The following is a 12,514-nucleotide window of genomic DNA, read 5'->3' as shown; positions in this document are numbered from 1 at the left end:
GATGTTGTAGGGATCTGATTTTAATGTATTATTCGTGCATTCAAGAATATATGGATTCCATTTAGAAAGACGATATTGATCGCCGTATATTTTTTGTGTCCACATCATTCATCCATAACATCGTATTATGGCGCCCTGGATACCATTCAATTTTTGACTAAAACGTTGTCATATATAGTAAGCGATTTATAAGTTAATTGCAATAATGCTTTAACATTGTACACCTTGTATATGTGATTTAACTCTATTATATTTTATTGAAATTCTTTAATGTATTTCAATACGAGATTTTGCACGGTATTGGTAATGCGATTATATTGTATTTCATTATTGTGTCCATTGAGGTTGCGTGATCGAGTAAATGAATTTTAATAATTGTTTCGGATTAATTTAATAGTAAATAATTATTAACTGCTAAAAGAAAACACTGTTGCAAGTCGTTCTTGAAATAACAGCAGATAATTCAAATGCGAAATTTGTCTTCATAAAATCCAAACATGAAAATTACACGTGTAATAGTTATCCATTAATGTTCATTGTCAATTGAATTTAATTAGAATTATATTTAACAAAACGATATCAAATACCGAAAATTCAAATTTTACGTTAATTTTCAATGTGAAAGGTAGGAATCAAAAACCCCATTATGGATCTCGTAGCCAATGTTGCAAATGTAGATCTATGGACTGTCATACTCCTATCAGTTTCTCGTAAATTTCCCATTATATACGATAGCGTGTTACTTGATCAGTGTTAAGTTAGTGCGCCATTAGTTTAACGCAGCTCTGACGAAGGTTCATCTATGGATTCACTTGTATACATCTAACTTCATACTTTAAGCTTATTGTTCGAAACCTTTAAGGGTTAGAATTTGCAGCTTTGCACCCCAGCAACTACAAGTTTTTGCGTTTTGAAGTTTACATTGTTATGGGAGTAAGTGGATTATGAACAGTTAGATCACGTGCTTAAACTTACTATTTTAAATTGATCGAATATAATGTAGTATCGTGGGCAAAACAAGGCCTAAAAATATCGGGTAAACCATAAACATCGTCGACAACCGGATGTCTACACATCCTTGCCGCTTACCCTCAATATTCTGAATGACCCACCATAAAACCATTTTTATGGTTAAGGTCTTTCAGGCCAAAAACAAGCTTTTATAATTTTGCCTATTACGGGAGAAGTGGGGCAGTGTGAATCGAGAAGCTAGAGAGTGCGAGTTGCGTTGTCGAGAGAGTATGGTCCGCGTGAGAGTGTGTGAGCGTTGGATTCATTGTGACGAGAGTTTCAAATTAATTATTGAGTTGTCTAAAGTACAGTACGTTGTTGCAATTAGTTCATGTTAAATAACCATCGTTTCCTGTCTAATCAACATCTATATCAATCCATATTCTTAAATAAACCATCTATTTAATCATTTAATTATTAAGTAGTATATAATTCATTCTCCGATACTACAATATAAATGTTACTAAAATACACAGTCAAGGCAATGACCAGATCAATTGCAAATAGCAATTTTGTACATTCACTTTATTTTTGTTATATTTTTCTAATTATTTATATGTAGATTTATATATTTTTCATACTTTAAGATAATTCCATTAATTAAAAAAATTAGTTGCTTTACCTATAGATATGTAGAAATAGAGCTTCCATGTACAAAATATTTTTTTAAATTATTGCATTTCATAGATTCTGATATCGGAAATAATAAGATATTATACAACTTAATCAGTAGCTTAGTTAGAATAAGATTTGCATGTATTAAATAAAAGGCAAAATGAAATTTAAATAAAATTTAATTCTGAAGAGAAATCAGCATTCGCAAAGACCTGCTTCCATGACAAATATTTGTTCGTGGAACGAAATGCAACGGAATTTCACGATCTTCGAAGTCCAATTTACCAGGTTGATGAATAAAATAAAATTTCTTTACCGAAGGACTAAAACGTAACCTACTTGCTAGAAAGTTCAAGAGCAAATTGTTCGTAGGATGAGAAGTTGTAACACATTTAATTGAATATTGATTCTGTTTCTATTGTTTTAACGGAAAACGAGAATCGCTTAATTACTGTATTAACCGTATTTATCGTATTAACAATATATTAAAAATATATTTTGCTCGTCTGAAATATTCATTATAGATGCTTTATATTTTAGAAAGTAGGCAATGTTATGGCATAGGATTATTATTAATAACGAATTGTAATATGAACTGAAAAAAAGAAAATTAGAATATAGTGACTTAGTCAATTTTATAATTCTTTCATCTGAGCCTGTAATGAAAATTTGAAAAATACATTTTGTACATTTATGTCAGTTGTATACATACTGAAAGCTTCATTGAAATCGGTTGAAGGAGGAAAGTATCTTTAGATTTATTACAATTATAAGCTCAAACTTGTGAAAAATTGCGATTTCCACCATTTTCAATCTTTTGTACCTTATAGCAACGTTAAACGATTTCAATGACATTTTCAGTATGTAGGTATGTAACTGACATAAATCTAAAAAATGTATTTTTTAAATTTTCAGTACAGGCTCAACTAAAAAAATTGTAAACTCGACCTATATTATTTTCTTGCCGATTCTGATCAATTTTTTCAAAATGTTTTTATCCATTATTTACTAAACTAATCCACCTAACTTTTCAAAATAACTTAAATCGTCTCGTCAAATTTACGAAAGTTATTCTGCTGTAAAATGTGTTCAAATACTTTCGTGAGTCACTGTATATCGAAATAAAAATTACTGGTTTCACAATGATATACAAAAAAAGTATAAAAAATTGTTATTTAAATACACATAGGGATAAATTATTAAAACCTTTGGTTTTGAATACATCGTTTTATCTACCGGGTAAAAGGACGTTGTTCCGATGCGACAAAGACCACTAGGAAGTACTTCGGACGCATTTCATATCATACAGGTCGGCAAAGGAAGAATGTTTCACATCAATGTAGCATCGTAATCCTATTACACCACCACAGTATATCGATAAGCTCTTTTGATTGTGCCAGTCTACGGTAATCTTCCATCATATCTACTGATTTGATAAGCTCGTTTGAAATCCGTTTCATCGGTGTGATTGTTACGTATACCGAAATAATAGCATTAAACAGTATCTTTAGTACTCACGTTATGCCAACGCACGAAACAGGATACTGAGAGCTAATCTCAAATCAATATTCTTTCCCACACCTTCTACAATTTTATTTTGCTTTCTACATCTATGAGATGTTTAGTTTAATCACGTAGCATAAATGTTTATCTTAAATAGAAACACTTAAAACAATTTTTAGAAACTTATTAATAAAATATAAAATTTGATTGAACAGTTAGATCAATGTGTTAGTATCATTATTACACGTTAAAGAATAATTTGGCATTATAATTGTATATATTATAATGACATTATACACAATTCAACACAGAATTATCAACAAATTATCAACGTAAAACCGATAACAGAAACTCATTCTACTTTTCCATTTATTTATATTTATTATCCCATTATCCTATTATAAATAAGCAAACACTTCTTGAATAAATAATAAAACACATATGTATATGACTCAACTGAAACATTACTGTTAATCACTGTATGCTCAAATAATTCAATAAAAAGGTACATTACTCAACTTAGGATACCAATAAACGTTATATCGAAACGCAAACGATCCCCAAATCGAAACCGAAGTGCCCACCTATAACGCCAAGATCTAGCACAGTATACATAGTACATATAGCAACAACTTAACACCATAAACCGAAAGCACGATCTAAGCGAGGTTAAATCACTGGTGTCCGAGAATCCATTCACTTAATCAATAAACCAATCTACAGCTCGATGTCCATCGAGCGGGACAGCGCATCGTGCGTGTAACGGATAGTCGCAGCGCGATGGCAACGCGCGTTATCGCCGATCTGTCCATTAATAAAGATGAACGTGCGGAATCTCATCAGCGCCACGAAGTCTGGCCCGGAGGATTTAATGCTCGTCAAATTGTGCGCCGTGGAAAGCCGCTTTACGTGAAATTGCGCGCGCGTGACCACGTGCCACCAGTGAAAGCGCCAGCAGCTTTTCACAGATATCGTGCAATAACCCGGGAAAAATAATCGACGAACTGTGCACAAGAACCACGTATTGGAACGTCGCGTGCCGTAAAAGCCGGAGTGCACTTGTCAGTTGCACGCCTCGTCGAAAACGTCCACCGTGGCCCCAGCGACGATATTAATTTTCTCCGTGCGCGGATCCTCCACAAGCGTGGCCCCGCGTTATTCGAAAATACACTTCTTCCAATTATTCCTTTAAACGGAGCTGGAAAGCGACAGCCCGGTTCCACTGTCATCTCTGTGGTTAAAGCTGCCGAAAAAGTCGATGCGTTCGACTGTTAAATAACCGACCGCGGGTCAGACGACAAAATTTCTTTCATCGGACAGTTGCAGCGTGAGATAGGTTTGACAGTTTTGAGTATGTGGTGTGGTTACAGACTCGGATGCGAGAATAGTTGTATTGGAAATCAGCGGGGTAGTGGCTTAATGATTGACGGTGCATTGAATTTTCTTTTTTTTTTTTTTATATATATATATAGAGTGCTTCGTTTGGTTTAGATTAATATTGGCGGAGTATTTTCATACTTCAGTAATATCGATGCGGATTATCTTAAAATGTATGGGTTTAATCGCTTTACCGATGTCATACAAATAAGAACGAGAATTAACTTTTATCGTTGAATCGTTTTATACTGATATATTAAATAAAAATGTACCACAAATGATACAAACACTAATTATACTAGGCACGTGATTTTTAATAATTAGCAACATTAAAAAATAAGAAACAGGGAGAGATAAGACTTTACATTTTATGAAAGAATTATTGAAACGGTTGTCCTGTTTATAGTATAAGTATCTGTGTCTGACTAGTATGATGCTTGAATTTACTGCCTCTAGTTACGTTTTTCTAAGACTCTAAATGTGTTCGTCTTTAATTTGACTAATATTTTACATTATTATCGAGATCTTTAATATTTCTGCTATGGTCCACAGCTTTAACATGGCTTATAGATAGAAATCAGAAAGTATAAAATCAGGAGATATTTCACTCGACCAACCCGTATCTTAGCTACATATGTATGTATAAGTTCATACGAGAACTTGGTTCTTGAAAACTAAGCCTCGGATAGAAGCATTTTATTCTAAACTTTTGATTTATGTTTGCGTATAGAATCACCTTCTTTACGTTTGTATAATACTTTTAGCCACGGCCTATATATTTGTAACTACATATTTTCTGTTTCTTTGCTTTACGATATTTTTCACTCGTTCCTTAATCCAAGAACTCTCGAGTCTATTTTATAATATATTTATTATAATATGCACCGTGTTATAAGCAGAAGTAGTAAAGGAATTGCCTTGTAATTGAGTGATTCTATTACTATTAATGTCTTCGAGGTCCTACCTTGCGTTCATACAAGGGAAAATCAATGAGTGCTTATTATATTCTCGAATCGATAAAAGAGTGACGCTGCTAGGAAATGTAAATTTTTGTGAAAGTCGGTTTGAAGAAAATTATTAGTTACTCGACTATTTAATAATGTGGATATTCTTTTCTCTGTTACAATTTACAAGCTATTAATCTTTAAGTTTCGAAATTTCTAAAAAAAGAATTTAAGCGTTATTGTGTGATAGTATTCTTGTTAAATACTATAATTTTTATAAATGCCATATAACACTTCCATTATAGTAAATATTTCATTTTTAAAGTTAATTTTTTCAATATTTCTAAATTTATAATTTTTAAGATATTTTACTTTTCTATCGAATCGAAAACACGAACTGTATGTTTCTCGATCAGTCCAGATAAATAGAGCTTTACTCCATAGTATAGCTGGATTGTTGTGCTCCGCCACGTCCTAGGAATTTCGTCGATAGTGCGATAAGCCCTTTGCTCTGGAGTCCTGCAACACCTTGGGGTTCTTGGGTCGGTTTACCACCTATTTTATCATAATCGATAGAATACAACAGATATTGGGAAATTTTCGAGCAGCTGTCCATCTTATCTAAAGGTATATGTAACGAGACAATATCCCTCAAGAGTAAAACAGCTGAGACTCGAAATCCATATCATCGTGCATGTCTGAGATTCTTTCACTAGGAAGAAATTACTTGATTGTCTGTAGTTTGTAGTTGCGAACTCTGACGAACAATTCAGAAATGGATAGAACAGCAATCTCACATTATGATGTGCACGGCAATATGAACGTCGAAATTACCGATATTACGTATTACATATCTCATATTTCTTTATTTAAAAACGTTGAGGTTTAAGCTAAATGTTTTCTTTTTTAAAGGAGTCTTTTAGTCGTTTTACTCTACACATCAGTTTCTTAACAACTTTGTGAGAACAGCTTTTCTGTAATTAATCAAAAAGTTATTTTTGCTGCGGCATACTATGAGGATTACGTTTTAAAACTTTGAAGATGAATATCTCTATTTTGGTAATGCTAGACTTTCTAACAATTAAATTGTGTGTAGTTAATATATTAAATAACGCATCGTCAAAATTTCTAAGAAATTGCAAGAAAGTCAGTCTACGCTACGCATACCTTAATTGATAGAATAGCAACCAGGTGAATTGTTGGACATTTTCCTAACAATGTCTACCTAAAACTTTGAATGTAGATATTTACACTATAATCTCAAATATCCGATTATTCTTCATATCACTATAATTAAAAACTCAGTTACTCGTATTTGCAACAAATTCTGTTAATACTTCTTAACTCTTTCAACTCTACGAATATCAGGTAAACACATTCGATAAAATCTGAAATTATTTTCATTGATTAAAAGTATGCAATTTAGTAAATTTACGATACCAAAATTTAGAATCATTAATGTTTCATAGAAGTTAAGAACTCTCTCGTTAAGAAGACTCTTAGAATTCTTCTTTAGAATATTCTTTAATCAAAAATTTATCGAATTAAACACAATCACAATTTATATGTATCTATAGCATTGTTTTCGAATGAATAGCAAAATTAATAGGAGATTTAGTATACCTCTAGAAAAAGTTTTCAAGTCATTAGTAAAAATCAGTTAAATTGTAAAATTGTATTAGCTTTCCCAATATGTTTTGTATGTAAATGGTATGTAGATTATATGTAAATTATCATGTATCGTTGAGATTGCAGTACTGTATTGAAATGTACGGTTGAATATCATGGCAATATATTTATTTCTATTTTTATTCACGAACAGAACTATCCTACAACTCCATCTTGCACCGAAACCGGAGGTAGTCGACAAATAAAATTTTCTTCAGAAATGTTTGCGTAGTAGATTGTCAATTAGATTTTGCATTTTGTCGAGAAGATTCTCCGTTTTGGTGCACGAATCTTGAAGGAACTTATGATTCTTAGACAAGTAATTTATGATGTACTTCGCAGAGTCTGAGGAAATTATTTTCACCACTTCGTAGGATTGCCAAGGAAACACAAGCATAAAATATATCTTGCTTTCATGTACTTCGCTCTCTTTTGTGACATACAAGGATAAAAAGGAAACGATAACAGAGAAGTAGCGAAATCTAACGAGTGAAAATTATACGAAGAAAATATTTCTACATCATTTAATGGTGTTCCGAACGCTGAATCGATTTGTAATTAGATCGTTGTACGTTTCATAGTGATTCGAATTCCAAGTTAAATCTTAATGTGCATACGTGGCGTCTGCTGCAATCGGAGATTCGTCTAAGTAAATATTAAATCGTACGGTGTTCGATAATCAAACTTGCTCTTTGTTTATATAGGTTTGCGTTGTTGAATTTAATTTCAACGCTGTAATTGCATTTGTTTCGACGGCAATTGTGCAGTCACGTTTGTTCGTAATTATAAACCATATTGTGCATCCGAATTTGCTTGAATGCACATAAGAGCCATATAACATACACTGTAATATTATTCTTTATTGCATCGCCAATGCAATAAACGTGAATCCTTGCGTGAGAAAATGGAAAGGGCCAAAATGTAATATTTATCGTAATATTTTACAATGTATAATGTAAAATTATATATAACGTAAACGAGCAAAAAAGTTAACGATATTTTAGTGAAACAGCAATAAAAGGTGTTTAATATAAAAATGTTTCTGTTTCAGACGATATTAAATATAATTAAAAAATTATGTAATTTTAGCAATGAGTCCGCGAAAATCTCAAACTCTACCAAAGGTAATTTTCTGAAGATCGTTATGATCGTAAACTTTGAATTTTTAGATTTTCAAATTTCAAATTTTCAATTTTCAAAATTCAATTATTTAAAGAAACATGTATCTTTCTGGAAATAATTTTTTGAACTATATAAATTGCAATTTCTTTCCTTACGAGTTATTGGTATTTTAAAAATATGAGTTAATAATTGAAAATTAATTGATAACTTGAAGAATCAATTAATTTGTAGGTTTATTTTCGTTACAAGTTTATTGTTTGGAAATTAATTCGATATTGACATTTGCTAACATTGTTATCGTACATACGCGTGGTGGACGTAAAACAAGCCTACGAGGTTATATTATAGTGTAGTCTAATGATAACGTTGAAACTTCAATGCAATTCGATTCTAAAATTGTTTGACTGTAGCACTTCTATACCCTAGTTCCAATTAACAAAGTAGAACTAGTGGTTTGACTAAGGAGTCAGGTATTCAAAAGACTAACAGAAAATCGAAACGTGATTTTTTCTTATTTCAGATCGATGTTTGTACAATTTTTAACTACTACCAGTTAGAAATACAAAGCAACACAATTATTTAATAAAATAGAAATCGTGTAATATTAGCTGTTAAGAATTTACATTAAATGTCATGTTTCTTGATAATAAAATTAATAAACTTTTCGTTCAAAATTAGCTTGATAAAGTCACGATAAATTTTTATAAAAATTGCAAATGTTTTGAAGCTAAACAAATCAGCTACAATTAATTCTTGTTTTTACCCGAGTACATGATTAGTATTGAATCTTTCAAAAAACAAATTACACGTTTATTTGTCGCGAGGAAATGACATGAAAAACCATGAATTTGAAAGTAGATTTTCTAAAATTATGTTTGTAACATCATCGCTTGGCTTTTACATTTTAATTTATAGAATAATGTGACTTTTGAGTGATTTGTCTATATATTCCCTATATATATATAATATATATTTGTAATATTTTATGTACTTCAGTTCAATGGATTATCGATAAAATAATTTTGGAGAACTCGACAATTACAGTAATATTTCATCAAAAGTTGCCACTAAAATCCGTAATATGCTAAGGCATCCTGCCATAACTAAATATATCTCGTTGAAACACGAATTAAACTCGAACTTAACTTATAATTCATGGTTTAATCTAGGCTCACCCTGCCAATATCTTATCTGACAAGTCAGATTAAACCCAGATCTGTACAATCTATCTAATTCTAATCTAACATTCCCAACATATCTGACACACGCAGAATGCTTTATGCCCATATATGTATACGTCTACCTACCTAATCCAATAATTACACTATTAATCATCCCTCCCGAATCTATTTCTATTTCATTCCAAGAAGGTCCTTATAATCTTAAACAATATCATTTGAATATTCTTCGAGGATACATAACAAATGTTAATAACAACCATTTAACCATTATAGTTTCATATCAAATCAAACCTTCGATATACTACAGATGACATATATTTTCTACTTTGTAATTTAACCTAACAGTACTACGTCATTTGGATCATTTTCAACGCAATCCTGTTCTTTCATATTTATTCAATTCTTTAAATTCAAGGAAAATATGAAAGAAACATTGTTGATGTATGTGATATCATGGTTGAATTTTCTGCTACAATTTTCCCCCAAGTATTAAAAACTTTCTTCTCATCAAAGCAAAAGCAAGATTGCAATATAAAAATTCGGAGATTGCATGACAAAAAATATACTCGCTCATATACGTAAATATATTTTGGAAACTAATAAACGTAAAAGATCTGCGCGAGTCATAATCCATTCAACTTTCATCAAGGGTTAATTGCTGTCAGAGCAAAACCAATCACAGCTCGAATCCATCTTGAAAACACATTCATCCCTTTAATTTCCTCTTACTTCTACCATTTTTCCATCACCCTTCTTACCATTGTCTGGTAATTCGTTCTTCTCTCGCTCGAACGAGGTTTCCATCGAAATTAATCGACTTTAATGAAGCATATAACCTAGCCTGATCCGTTCTCCCCTGCTAATTATTGCCTTAACGTTATTAAGCACGAACGACACGGGGTTTAAGAAAAGAATCGAAGGAAGGGAACAGCTCGAGATGCGTTTCAATAGAGCGTGAATTATTGAATTCACATGGCGGGGCCAATTACTCGAGGAAATCCTGGCGATGGTTGCACGTTGTGTCGCCCATTTTATTTACAATTATCGATAATTAAGAACGTGCCAGAACCGAGTCGTTGCTCTTTCTCTCTCTCCTTCTCTTTCGATTCATCGTCACGGAATGGTGGTTTTCGTTAACTCCGTCCCCATTTCTCTTTCTCCGTTTCATTCCGCGTGCTCGTTCTCCTCTCTTTCCCTTGGCTTTCTCGCCGGCCGATACTCTAATCCGGCGACCGATTAATTATCAGCCAGAACCGAGAACGAACCGTGAATAGATGCCTAGCCGTTTAATCGTATGCATACCATTCGGAAATCACGTTCCACAGTTGAAATTTTGTTCAAGGAACTGGAAATGCACGTACGATGTTCTTTTTTTTCAATAAAATTCTGCAAAGGGTGGCATAAATTAGGTGGAAAATGAAGGGTTGTGCTACACAATCTTTGGAGAAATAAATCTCTCCATGGAGTTTCCTGCACTGGATAAAAACATTGCAGGCGTCATGCAGTTTTGTGTAATGTTTGGTTTATTCGCTTGTTTGCGAGAAGAATAAAGTGCTGTGTAGACTTGCGTTTACTATTTTTTGGCTGTAATTATGACATGAATTATTAACATATTTACACTAAGGTTATTCAGGTTTTTGGGAATACTAATTTTTTTGTATTTTATATTTTTGAATTATTACTTATAATTACATTACCTCCTTTTTGTATTTGTATTTGCGTTCCATCTTTGCTGAAGATAAATTGTGTCACATTTATTTTTGGCGGAACAAAAATTGACATATTAGTCTTTGTTAATTTAAATTCCAGTACAAATTTCTGATTAAGTTATTATGTCCGATTAGTATTCTACACTTTTCAATAGTAAATAGTTTAAGGTATAGAAAATGTCTTAACTGTTTCAAAAGTACTGAACATATTCGTGACTTATTTCTGTTTACATAAGTCTTTATATGAGACTCTATAATCTTTCCATATAAAAAAAAAAGATTATAATGGAACGTGATTTCCCTTGAAATCAATAACTGGAATCATTCGAGTGGTTTAGGCCGCGTGAACATGCTCAGTACAGGTACATGACGTTTATGTAGGAAATTTTGACATGATATGATGCGACATGACGTGCTATACGACCCGTCATAATTTAAAGCTGTCTGAAATTCTCTGGCGCCGGTTTTAGTCTTTCCTTTTTTCTTCCTGAATTACGGTACTAACATCATTAGCTAACGAGAAAGTACCTGCAAGACGATGTTTCTCTTTGGCCTCTAACTTCTCGAGTTCTTTGAGCCGAATGCAAACGTTTACAGTAGTTTAAAAAAGGTGTATGATGCAATCTTCTTGTTAAGGATCGTAAAGGTTTGTAAAAGGGGTTAATTCTTATTACGAATGGGAATAACTACAGAGAAATATTTCGAGTAAAATAAACGAGCCTGGAGCTGGTACATATATGTTAACACGTGACATATAAAATTTTTCTATCCTTGTCTGTTTAACTTAGCGCGAAAGATCGTAAGACTTGCAAACTTTCTTCTTTAATTGTTTATTCTATTACTTTATTTACAAACTCGATACAAGTTTCGTATCAAATCAATTTGTACTTGGAGCAGTTTATTTTCATTTAAAAACAGAACAAAAATTTGTGGAATAGATTTCTGTCAATTTATAGAAATTGGTGAGAAAGTAGCGAGTTCTATCGCAAATATACATTTTCTTGTTTCTATTTTTCTAGAGATAACATTTACGATTTCGTTATTGCGTTCAGTTTCAATATTAAAAATTTCTTCGTGGATGATTAACCTCGCATAGTTCAAATGGCGTTCGTTTGTTTTTGGCCATAATCAAAACGGAAACTCCCTTGTGACGTCTAGTTTCAAGTATAATATTCGTATAGTATGACACGGACATAATCTCGTGAACCAACCTCAGCGTTTAATTTACTGCACACGACATATCTCGTGAGCTCTGGGTCACTGTGTTGAAATTGCGATTAAGAATCTAAGAAAGTAAAGCAATGCATAAAACAGAATGTTCCTTTCTTGAGTTTATGAATCAATGAATTGAATTAAATAAGAAGCGAAGTATAGCTATACTTCT

The 12,514-nt window shown here is 32.3% G+C and overlaps 2 protein-coding genes across 5 annotated transcripts in view; one reads left to right on the top strand and one right to left on the bottom strand.

The window, feature by feature from the left end:
• The window catches only part of LOC132906121 (transmembrane protease serine 9-like), a 400,143-nt gene that overhangs the window by 135,568 nt on the left and 252,061 nt on the right, over nt 1-12,514 (top strand). The window lies entirely within an intron of this gene.
• LOC132906424 (lachesin-like) overlaps nt 1-12,514 on the bottom strand; it is a 168,086-nt gene that overhangs the window by 4,814 nt on the left and 150,758 nt on the right. The gene's annotated exons all lie outside the window — the stretch shown is intronic.

This window comes from Bombus pascuorum, chromosome 4 (assembly GCF_905332965.1).
Source record: "Bombus pascuorum chromosome 4, iyBomPasc1.1, whole genome shotgun sequence".
Taxonomy (NCBI): Eukaryota; Metazoa; Arthropoda; class Insecta; order Hymenoptera; family Apidae; genus Bombus; species Bombus pascuorum.
Note: the sequence above shows the minus strand (reverse complement) of the source record. Positions and strands in the feature narration are given on the sequence as shown.